The sequence below is a fragment of the Halichoerus grypus genome, chromosome 1, assembly GCF_964656455.1.
Source record: "Halichoerus grypus chromosome 1, mHalGry1.hap1.1, whole genome shotgun sequence".
Classification (NCBI taxonomy): Eukaryota; Metazoa; Chordata; class Mammalia; order Carnivora; family Phocidae; genus Halichoerus; species Halichoerus grypus.
Genome location: NC_135712.1, coordinates 131,528,367 through 131,540,489, shown reverse-complemented (window position 1 = coordinate 131,540,489; position 12,123 = coordinate 131,528,367). Strand labels below are relative to the sequence as shown.

Sequence of the window (12,123 nt, the reverse complement as noted above, 5' to 3'; positions counted from 1 at the left end):
TCAGTGCCCAGTGAACACCCAGGGGTAAGAACAATGCCTGTACCCATCAGGTAGACTGGAAACCTCAAGATTTACAGGGCATCGAATATAGCACTCAGAAGGATCTTTCCTCAGTGGTCAGGGATAATTAACCCATGACTAAACCTTACACTGGTTCTGCCTTGCAATTATTAAAAGCAAAACCAGAAAGGACCAAACTATTTCTAAGTAACTTAACTCTGTCCTAGAACAAAACTCAAGGGTATTTCTAAGAACACAAATTTATCAGCATCCCACAAGATATAATGTACAATGTCTGGCACCCAATCAAAGGGTCCAGGGAAGTGACGTCACCAGGATGGCAAAATAGGTTGTTCCTGACTCTTCTCCCTTCACAAGAAGAACCATTCAAGAACAAGACACCACTGAGAGAATATTAGAACATGGGGATGAGGCACAAGCACCCTCCTGCACCACAGAGATCAAGACAAATTGCATTAGAAGGATAAGAGAAGCAGCTACATGTTGACAGCATTGTCCCCCCCCCAGGACAGTGCAGCATCATGCAGAGAGGTCTCTCCTAAGCCTCCAGTTTCTCCGGCAGAAACAGAGAACCCAGAGGGGGACAACCACCACCCCGCCCCCAGCATTGGGTTACTTTGTAGGAGCTCCTGCCATGACCTTGCATCAGGGAGACTGCAAGAAAATCTGTGGGGCTTAATCTCTGGGAATCTGACTGTGATGGAGAAGGTGGGAAGGGGCTTGCCACAGCTAGCACATGGAACTTGGCAGACAGAGTTCATACCTACAGTGCCCAAATAGTAATCCCAACCAGTAGCTTTGCTCATCTGCTGAATGAAATCAGGGGTACACTCTGACCAAGGAACTTGGCTGAATGTAGATCTGCCTAATTCAGATCCTCAAATGAGAAGTTTTGCCTGCTGTTGAGCCTGGTTGGCCCACACTCAGGCAAGGTACTGAGTCACAGCTCCACTAGCTGTGGAGAGTGTCATCCAGGCTCATCTGACCCGAAGGGCTGGTGATAACTCCTGGAAGCAATGAAGCCCACTGGAGCTTCAGCCAAAAGATGGATGGTAAGAGCTGATCACTCACAGCGCAAAGCCAGTACTGGGCATGGAGTGGTCTCCTGTGTTACTCATAGGCAGAGGGATTAATTCATAGCCAAGGCTGAGGGTAGCTCCAGACCCTTCCAACTGGAGAGACTGTTTGGGAAATTGAGAGAAGCCCAGGTGGCCTGTCCTCTTACGATCCAGGCAAAGGGGCTAAGACATAGCCTCACTGACTGTGGATAGTGTCTTCCAGCCTTATCTGACCGGAAGAGCTGGCAACAACTCCTAGAGGCTGTGCTGGCCCAGCAACACTTGAGCCTAGAAGAGGGCAGGCAAGCTGATAGTTTGCAGAACAAAGCCAGTGGTCCTCTCCAGCCAGGAAACTTGGGGTGCAGGTCAGTTAAGACATAAAATGCTTTATTGATTTTAGAGATGCTTCTCTTGCTGTGCCCAGGCAGGAAACTTAATTCGTAGCCCTGTTCATTACTAATATAGCCTTCAGCCTGTCCAACCAGAGAGTCTAACCAGAGCACACAGAAAGCTGCATAGCCAATTCAACAGCCTTACATACGGTGGCACTTGAACAGAGAGCACAGCCCATGGCTTCCCCTGCCTGCAGAGCAAGCCGGTGGCCTCACCTAACCAGAGAATTCAGTGTACACTGTAACCTTATTTGGATCCCAAACAATGAGCCATACAGGCCCTGGGTCCTGTCCTGTTGCCTTACCAGGGCAAAAAAGCTAATTCATAGTCCTGACTACTACTAAATATAGTACGAAGTCCTAACCATCTAGTAAGTCTGACCAGAGAACTCAGACAACTGCAGAGCCCATCCTCCAGCCTCACTTGAATAAGGAACAAAGCCAAAGTCCTACCCACCTGTTCTCAGCCAGTTGCACATCCTCCTATCTTCTACCTCAGAGCTTGAACAGTAGCCTCAACCAAAATTAGACCATAATAGTAGGCCCCATCTGCCCAAGGACATTACCAGCAAACACACCCAGAAATCCAAACTGAGCTGACTGGTAAAGAACTGTCTCTGCCAGAACAAACCTGTAAGGTCTGGAAGAGGAGCCCAATTACATAAATGTGCAGAAACCAACATAAGGAATCAAAGATCACTAAAAATCATGTAAATGTGACACCACCAAAGGAAACTAGTAATGCTCCGATAACTGATTCTACAAAAATGGAGATTTATGAAATGTCAAACAAGGAATTCAGAATAATCTCTTAAGGAAGTTTAATGACCTACAAGGAAACACAGACAACTAAATGAACTTAGGAAAACAATGCATGAACAAAATGAGAAGTTTGACAAGGAAATAGCAACCATCAAAGAAATAAAACAAAACAAAACAGAAATCCTGGAGTTCAAAAATACAATAGCTGAACTAAAGAGTTCAACAGAGTTTCAAAAGTAGAGTCAACCATGCAGAAGAATCAGAGACCTGGAGGATAAGACATTAAAAATTACCTAACTAGAGGAGCACACACACACAAAAAAAAGATGAAAAAGAATGAAGAAAGCCTACAGAAATTATAGGATGCAATGGAAAGAAACAATATTTGCATTATGAAAATTCCAGAATGAGAAGAGAAAGAGGAGAGGACAGAAAGTATATTTAAAGTACTAATGGTTGAAAACATCCTGATTCTGGAGAATATTATGGACATCCAGATCCGTGAGAAACCAAAGAATCCCAAATAGGTTGAAACTAACTAGGGCTACACTGAGGCATACTATAATTAAATTGTCCGAAGTTAAAGACAAAGAAAGAACTTTAAGAGCAGCAAGAGAAAAGAGAGAAGTTACGTGTAACCCCCATAAGATTAGAGGCAGATTTCTCAACAGAAACAACAAACTTTTCAAGCCAGGAGAGAATGAGATGACATTTTCAAAATACTCTTTTCTTTCAAAGAAAAAAAGTTTCCAGATACACAAAGAAACAGGAAAATATGATCCATAATGAAGATATAAATCAATCAATTGAATCTGATTAAGAATTAACCACAGATGTTAGAGTTAGCAAAGAAGGACATTAAAATGGTTATTATAACTGTATTCCATATGTTCTAAAAGTTAAGCAAAAACATGGAAGTATAAGAAAGATTGATGTCAAACTTCTAGTGATGAAAATTACAATGTGTGAGATGAAAAATACACTTTCTAGAATTAACAGTAGATTAGAGATGGCAGAAGAAAAGATTAGTGAATTTGAAGGTATAGTAATAGAAACAATCCAAAATGAAACATAAAGAGAGAACTTTTAAAAATTGGACAGAGTATTGGTAAAGTGTGGGACAGCTTCAAGAAGTCTAATATACGAATAATTGGAGTCATAATGGGGATGGGAGTAAAAAATTTTGAAGAAATTATGGATGAAAAATTTCCAAATTTGCGGGTGCCTGGGGGGCTCAATCGGTTAAGTGTCTGCCTTTAGCTCAGGTCATGATCCCAGGGTTCTGGGATCAGGTCCCATATCGGGCTCCCAGCTCTGTAGGGAGCCTGCTTCTTGCTCTTCCTCTGCCTGCTGCTCTCCCTGCTTGTGTGCTCTCTCTTTCTCTCTGTCAAATAAATAAATAAAATATTTTTAAAAAATTTCCAAATTTGCTAAAAACTATAAACACACATATCCAAGAAGCTAAAGAAACAAAGAAAATGATACCAAGGCACAGCATAACCAAATAGAACAAAACCAGTGATAAACAGAAAACCTTAAAAACAATCAGAGAAAAAGATATGTACAGAGGAACAAAGGAAAGAATAACAGTAGATTTTGTTGCAAACAATAGAAGAAAAAAAAACAATGGAGCAGAGTATTGAAAAGAAAAAAAAAAATCTGTCATTCCAGAATTCTATACCTTTTGTAAAGGTCTTTCAAAGATGAAAACAAAATAAAGCTTTGTTCAGACATATGAAAGCTGAAAGAATTCATAAATTTCTTTGAGAAGATGAGCAAAATTGATAGATTTCTAGACTAACCAGGAAAAAAGAAAATATAAATGGTTGATATCAGAAATGAGAGAGGTGATATCACTACAGACTTTACAAATATCAAAATACAAAGGGAATATTAAAGACAATTTTATACCAATAAACTCTACAACTTAATGGTGATGGATAAATTCTTTGAAAGATACAGACCACCAAAGCTCACTTAAGAAAAAACTAGGTAACATAAATAGCCCTCCATTTATTAAAGAAATTTAATTTGTAATTTAAAAACTTTCCACAAAGAAATTCCAAGGCCTACATGGCTTCATTGGATAATTCTATTAAAGGTTTAAGGAAGAAGTAATATAAGTTCTACACAAATACTTTCACATAATTGAAAAGGAGAAATACTCCCCAACTCGTTCTATGAAGCCAGAAGTGCCCTGTTATCAAAAACAGAGGGAGATATTACAAGAGAAAATATTGCAGACCAATATTCCTCATGATCACAGGTTAAAAACTTACCAGAATTTGAGCAAATTAAATCCAACATTATATAAAACAGTAATACATCATGACCAAGTATGGCAGGTTATGCAAGATTGGTTTAACAATAGAAAATTATCAATGTGTTTCATAATAACAAAACAAACAAGAGAAATAAAGAAAAATTATATGGCCATCTCAATATTCAGAAGAAAGCATCTGATAAATTTCAACATACATTCCCGATAAAAACTCTCAGAAAACTAGGAAAAGAAGGGAACTTTCTCAATTTTATGAAGGGCATCTACAAAAATACAGCTAAAAAACTTCAAATATAGCTTTAATAAGATTAGAAACAAAGCACCACTTCTCTTCAATATTGTACTGGAATTTCTAGTCAGTGCAATAAAGCAAGAAAAATAAATAAAATGCATCCAGATTGGAAAGGAAGAAATAAAACTGTCTTTATTCACAAACAACATAATTGCTTACGTATAAACTCCATTGGAATCTATAAAAAACAACTAGAACTGTTGAGTTTAGGAAATGTTTCAGGAAAAAATATCAATATATAAAAATCAATTGTATTTTTAAATATCAACCATAACAATCAGAAATTAAAATTTAAAAAATAATGCCATCAAAAAATATCAAGTAATTAGGGATAAATCTGACAAAAGACATGAAACACGTGTGCACTGAAAACTACAAAACATTACTGAGAATAATTAAAGAAGGTCTAACTAAGTGGAGAGAGATACTGCGTTCACTGAAGACTCAATAATATTAAGAAATCCATTCTCTCCAAAGTGATCCACAAATTTAAAACAATTCCAATTAAAATACCAACAGGCTTTCTTATAAGAAATTGACTAATTTTGAAATTAATAAAAGAATTCAAAGGACCTAGAATAGCCAAAACAATGTGGGAAAAGATGAACAAATTTAGAGAATTAACACTTATTATGAAACTACAATACTTAAAATAGTTTGGTATTGGTATAAAAATAGACAAATAGAAGAAAAGAACAGAATAGAGTCCAGATATAGACCCATACATATACAGATAAATGATTTTGATGAGTCTTCAAAAGCAATTGAGTAGAAAGATTAGTCTTTTCAAGAAATGGAGCTGGAATAACTGAATATATATATATACCCAATTTTATATATATATATATATATATATATATATCTCATGGATATGTACACATATTTATGTATATATGTATGATCCATTTTTCATAACATAAAATTAACTAAGCATGGATCATAGACCTAAATGTAAAATTTAAACCTATAAAACCTCCAGGAGAAAACTTTTTTGGCTTTGGATTAGATAAGGTTTTCTTAGCTATGACGCCAAAAGCACAATCTGTAAAAGAAATATTGACAAATTGAACATCGTCAAAATTAAAATCTTCTGCTTTTTGAAATAGACTGTTACCAAAATGAAAAGACAAGCTACAGACTTAGAAAATATATTTGCAAATCACATATCTGATTAAGAACTTACACGCAAAATACACACTTAAAAAAAACTCTTAAATCTCAATAATAAAACAAATAGTGGGGAAATGATTTGAAAAGACACTTCACCAAAGAAGATATAAATGGCACATAAACACATAAAAGATCCTCAACAGCATTAAATTAAAACAACAATAAGATAGTATAACAGACCTATTAGAATGGCTGAAATTATTTTAAAAAAAAGATTGACCATATCTGGTGTTACCAAAGATTCAGACCAACTGGAACACTCAACACTACTGTTGGGAATGAATAGTTCAACTACTATGGAAAACCATTTGATAGTTTTCTTAAAAAGCGAAACATACCTAAATATAATCCAGGCAATCCACTTCCAGATATTTACCCAAGAAAATTAAAGTGTTTACTAAGACAAAGACTTGCACACAAACGTTCACAGTACATTTACCTGTACTAGCCCAAAACTGGAAACAGCACAAATGTTCAGCACAGAAAAATGGATAAACAAACAATACAATTGGAATACTACCCAGCAATAAAAATGAATGAACCATTGATACAAGCAACCAATGGGTGAATCTCAGAATAATTATGCTGAGTGAAAGAAGCCAGATCCCATCCCCCCACAAAGGTACATACTGTTCAGCTCTATTCATAAAAATTTCCCAAAAATGCAAACTAACCTATGGTGACAGAAAACAGATGAGTGGTTGACTGGGGAGAGGAGGAGGCCATGAGCAGAGGCAGGAGGAAGAGATTACAAAGGAATTTGAGGAAACTTTTGATGTGATGGGCATTTCCTTTATCTTGATTATGTTGACAGCTTCATGTGTGCAAACATATGTCAAAACTCACCAAATTGTACACTTTAAATATGCACTACTTATTTTATATCAATTGTTCCTCAATAAAGCTGATTTTAAAAATTTAAATATGAAATAAGTAAACTTGATCTTTCCTTTTATATGGGAATTCAGAAGCCCTTTTTTTAAGATTTTATTTATTTATTTGAGAGAGAGAGTGCAAGAAAGAGAGCCCAGGGATGGGGGGTGGGCAGAGAGGGAGACAGGGAGAAGCAGACTCCCTGCTGAGTGGGGAGCCCGATGTGGGGCTCGATCCCAGGACCCTGGGGTCATGACCTGAGCTGAAGGCAGACACTTAACTGACTGAGCCACCCAGGTGCTCTGGGAATTCAGAAGCCCTTTAATGAAGACTTGAGAAGATAGCTATGGTGACCCCACAAAAAGTCATCAGACTGTAACCTTAGGAGATAACAGAATTTATCTAGAGGTTGAACTAATTCTTTTTTATTTGTTTATCAATTTTGGGCGGAGGGCGAGAGTGGGAGGAGTGGCAGCGGGAGGGAGACAATCTTAAGCGGTCTCCACACTCAGCTCTGAGCTTGATGTGGGACTCGATCTCGTGACCCTGAGATTATGACCTGAGCCAAAATTAAGACTTGGACACTTAACCAACTGAACCACCCAGGCGTCCTGAACTAATTCTTTTCTTACCTAAAGCTTGAATAGTTCAAGGTCAGATCCAAGTGTTTGGGGCCTAAAGAATGTTTATTTGAGGATATTAATTTAAGAAAAGAAAAACATAATATAAAATATTAAATTAGGCTCAGAATTGAATATTAATACAGAATAAGAAACCAGAAAATCTTTCTAATTTTGAAAAGCTGACAAATATCACAAATTACACAAAATTTATGAAAATGATGTTTATATTTACTAATTCACTGCTAAATACATTTCTTAACAGTTTTTTGCACAAAATCTTTGTTCATTTCTCTCATGACAATTTTATAATATTGCCTATAAGAGAATAAAAAGATAATTCAGTCTTTCCTCTATTGACATGCATATAGCATTAGTAATTATATAGGCAGCATTATGTATTATAGTCTTGACCAAAGCAAACTTCCCATTTGACCTCATATTGATAAGAACTGAATCCTCCTCTGGCAATTTTACATTTCTGATAATTGGAAGAATTTCCATAGAAACCTGAGTTTCTCCTCACTATGTAGATACTTCCAGTGCTGGACACCTTAGCACCCATTCACATCAGGATAAAATCTCTGACCTGAAGGTTCTTGATTCAATGGCTGGTGAGTTGGCACAGTTAACTGAATGGTTTATTCCTGAAAGGCGATCCTATACTGGGATGGCTTGCGATGCTAAATATGGAAGTGTTTGTGACACACATAAATACAACCCTCTTGAACTGCAGCCCCAATAGAACTTTCCCTTAGCCAGATCCCCAAAATTTCTGTAGTTACTCCAATGCTGTCAAGCCTAAGTAGAATATAATAGGCCAGCACAGATTAGAGGGGAGAAAAGACAATTGTCTTAACCAACTGTCTAACTTAAGATCATTAACCAACACATTCTTTGTTTTCATTCTGTATTGTTCAAAATCTTCGTACATTTTAAGTGGACATCTTTTCTCACTTAACAAGAATAGCCTGAGTGTACTTTAATTTCATTAATTAGGTTGCTGAATTGTCTCAGGAATGTGACTCTGGAAGTCAATTTCATCATACCAGAGGTTTGGAAGATGTAAAGGATCTTAATGAAGGTACATTTCCTGGGCAATGCCTGTGTCACAACTTTTTTGTGGTGAAAGTACCACAAAACCTATAGAGTCACTCAAATTACAGATGGCAGTTTGAGCAAATAAGTTTGCAGTTAAGTCCAGAAGCAGCTTTTACTTCAGGTAAGGCTTGATCCAGGAGATCAATCATTGCCAGTATGAACCTGAATCCCCTCTCTCTCTGACCTATGTCTTCTGCCCCAGTGGCTTCACACTCAGACTACATAGTGGTTACCCCAGTAGAACCATGCTCTCTCCTACAAATAAGAAAATGCTACCATCGTTTCAGAACTTCATATCCTTCTAGAACACAGTTAAAGATGGGAGCTTCTCATTCCCAGAAGACTAGCAAACCTCTCATTCTATTTCACTGGTCTGACTGAGTTGCCTACTCATATTTGAACCAGAAAATAAGGCAGGAGGAATGGTGAAGAGGAATAAAATATAGTGGTTGGTTTAAGTCAGTCTGGGCTCACTCTTAAAGCAGGTGGTGAGTTCAATTCCACACAATCTAAATGGCTATGGTATGATGTGGTACAGTATGGGGGACAGGTAGTGAGGGCTAAATTTTCCAAAGGAAAATAATGGGAAAGGAGAATGAATATCAGGGATGCAACCAACAAATATCCACCACAATATCCATGAAATGATTAGGCTTTAAAGTTAGGCAGTCTAGAGCTCTGATTCCATCAAATTTCAGCATTTATTATTTTTAGAACCTTAGGCAAGTTGACTCTTTTAAGTCAGTTTCCTCTTCTGCAAAATGGTGACAGTAATTATAGTTATTTTATAGTTATTATAAAGGCTGCATAAGATAATATACATACAGTGAATGACATAGTGTCTGATACATACTAAGGTCTCAGTCATAATAATTGTTACTCTTGTACGAATTCTTCAGTCCTGTGAATGGCTGCTATTAAAATGGAAGGTAGGGGATTCTCTTTTATAGAGAACAAATCACCACTCTGGCTGCAGCAAAAGCAGCCATGGATTTCAGGGAACAATTGACTTTTCCTTATTGGCCTCACCCAGTGTGTAGAAAATTCCCTTTCAAACCTCCACTGAGAGGTATTATTAGGATGGAGATATTCCTGGGGTCGCAAATCCAAAACTGGGAATCACTTTTCCAGAGAAATAATGATATGAATGGTGACCAAGTTTCTGAACCAGCTCAGAAGTGTCAAGTAAGTCCACAGTGTAGCTGAAAAATAGTACCTTCACAGGTGGGATTACAATGATAACCCCAAATCATAAGTCCATCCACCATTCACATCAAACTTTTTATGGGAAAGATATTCATAAGATATGAATATGATATATTGATATAGGATCTATCTTATGAATATGTTCTTATATATTCAAAGACAAATTCATTACTAAATGAATTTTCAGCACGTACTCTATTATAAAATAGTGAGATAGTTCAGTCTGGCTGCAGGACATACCACACAGATGCATCATTGAGTATATAATTTTTGAAATACTTAAGAAATCTAAATGGACATCTTACACAGAAAATCCCCGCCCCCGGGGGCAGGAGCAGTGGATGGACAGAGAACAACAAAACAACAGATTAGTGAAAGATACATAACACTTCACAAGATAAGCTGTCCAAGTCCATTCTCTCTGCTACCCAGTCATTGGCTCTATGCCACACTGTAGTGTTAAAAATGTTATTTCTCTGTATTTCTCCATAAAGTGCTCTTTTACATATATGGAACAGCATTTGAGATTTTTTCTTTAGGAGACAAGGAACCGCAAAAGTGAAAAAAAAAAACCAAAGTGTTTTCATTGGGAAGCAAACTACCAGACCAGATCAATATGTATCTTTCCCCTGGCACAAACAATATGATAGTTTCTGGAGGACCGTCAGGTTCCCAAGCACCCTGGGCTCTGGTGAAGTTTACTGCTTTTGTTTGTTTGTTTAAATTCACAGCCCCCTCTGTGGAAGTTTGCAGGTGTGAAGCAGCTGTGTTCAAGGTAACACCTCATACATTTGCATGGCGTGGCAAGCTGGGCTCACATCTTTCTACCTTTCTTTGCTTTTCTTCTCTTTTTCTTTTCTTTCCAATTTGAGTTTATAGGATTTCACTCTAGTGCTCAATAGCAATGGAGACAAGGGAGAACCCCCTAAAACTCAACCTTAAATCCTCCTGCTACAAAAGCAAGGAGGTTTCTTTTCTATTCTACTCTGTAGTTATGTGAGCACAGCTGGTCAGTCTATTCTGGGTTAAAACCCTTCATGAACTTGAAGATCCTTATGAGATTCCCTCCTTTCTTCTGGACATAGAATTTTCCCCACTCATTTGTTATAATATTTTTTGATTACGAACTATTTTTATCTTCTCTCTTTTTTCTATTTACCCTGTCCCAAATTCTCCCATCCCTTTCTGAACCGAACCCCACACTTTTGTCAAGGAATATATAACCAAAGGAGATAGGAATATGATAGGAGGAGAGAAAAGAGGGGAGTAATAAGGAATATAATAAGTGACCAGAAAGGAATATAAGAGGAGGGAAATGTAACTGTGGACATGGTCTTTAGATAGAACAGGATTTGACTCTTGGCTCTGTCACTTACCCTTATGGAACATTCTTACAAGTTACTTAACACTTCAGTCCCTTGGTATATAAAATAGAGATAATTCATAGGGGTATTTAAGAACTAAATGATATACTACATGAGAAGAAAGCTTCCTGGCACTTGCAAAGGCTCCGTAAACGTTTATGATGTGTAAGCACTGCAGTGCCCCACCCAGACCCTCTGGAATTCCTTTGACCATTTCTGTGCATTCCTTCCTGCACTGGTGGCTTTTACTTCCAATGGCCTCCTGCATAGGACTCTCCTTTAGAGGATTAGCCTAGGGCTGTTGGAGCAGAAGTCCCTGGGAGTGTACATGGCCCTGGGGTTGGTCTCAGCAGCGACTGGTGACGCAAGAGTATAAAAGCCCAGCCTCCTCCCTGTTGCCTTGTGGTAGACTACTCAACTTCCACTGTAGGGCTCCCTTTGCAGGAACAGGCTGAAGCCTCCCCCTTAAGGGGCTTGGCCTGAAACAGACATGTTGCTTGACTTCTTCCCTTTTCCTGTCTGGAGGACCCCACTCCCTCACTGATTTCTCCTGGGAGCACTTCCTTAAATAAATCACCTGTACACAAATCCTCATCTCAGGATCTGCTTCTGGGATCCTGACCTAAGACAATTTCCAATTTAATTATCATTCTCACTTCTTTATAGTGCAAATTGTTCAAATATCTCAGTTCAAGGAAGATAGTAGTGATTTTCAGCTCACGTGGACAAATGTTCCCAAACAGGAAAAAATTTCCAAACAGGGCAACTTCTTTAACTCATCACACTGTAGACAAACTGTGGTGCATAGTGAATCATTTAGTGGATTACCAGAAGTAAAGGGGGTTTTAAGCAGGTGGCACATGCATTTCCAAAATAATTCGCAATTATTCATTCTTTAGAAATTACTTTGCCATCCTTCATTTTGTTTCTGTACTACTGAGCCTACAAGGAAGGAAACTTCCCGGCCTGTGGACTTAATTATG

At 37.8% G+C, this 12,123-nt stretch overlaps 1 long non-coding RNA gene across 10 annotated transcripts in view; it reads right to left on the bottom strand.

Annotated features, from left to right (window-relative positions):
* Positions 1-12,123, bottom strand: part of LOC118534488 (uncharacterized) — a 124,656-nt gene that overhangs the window by 43,834 nt on the left and 68,699 nt on the right. The window lies entirely within an intron of this gene.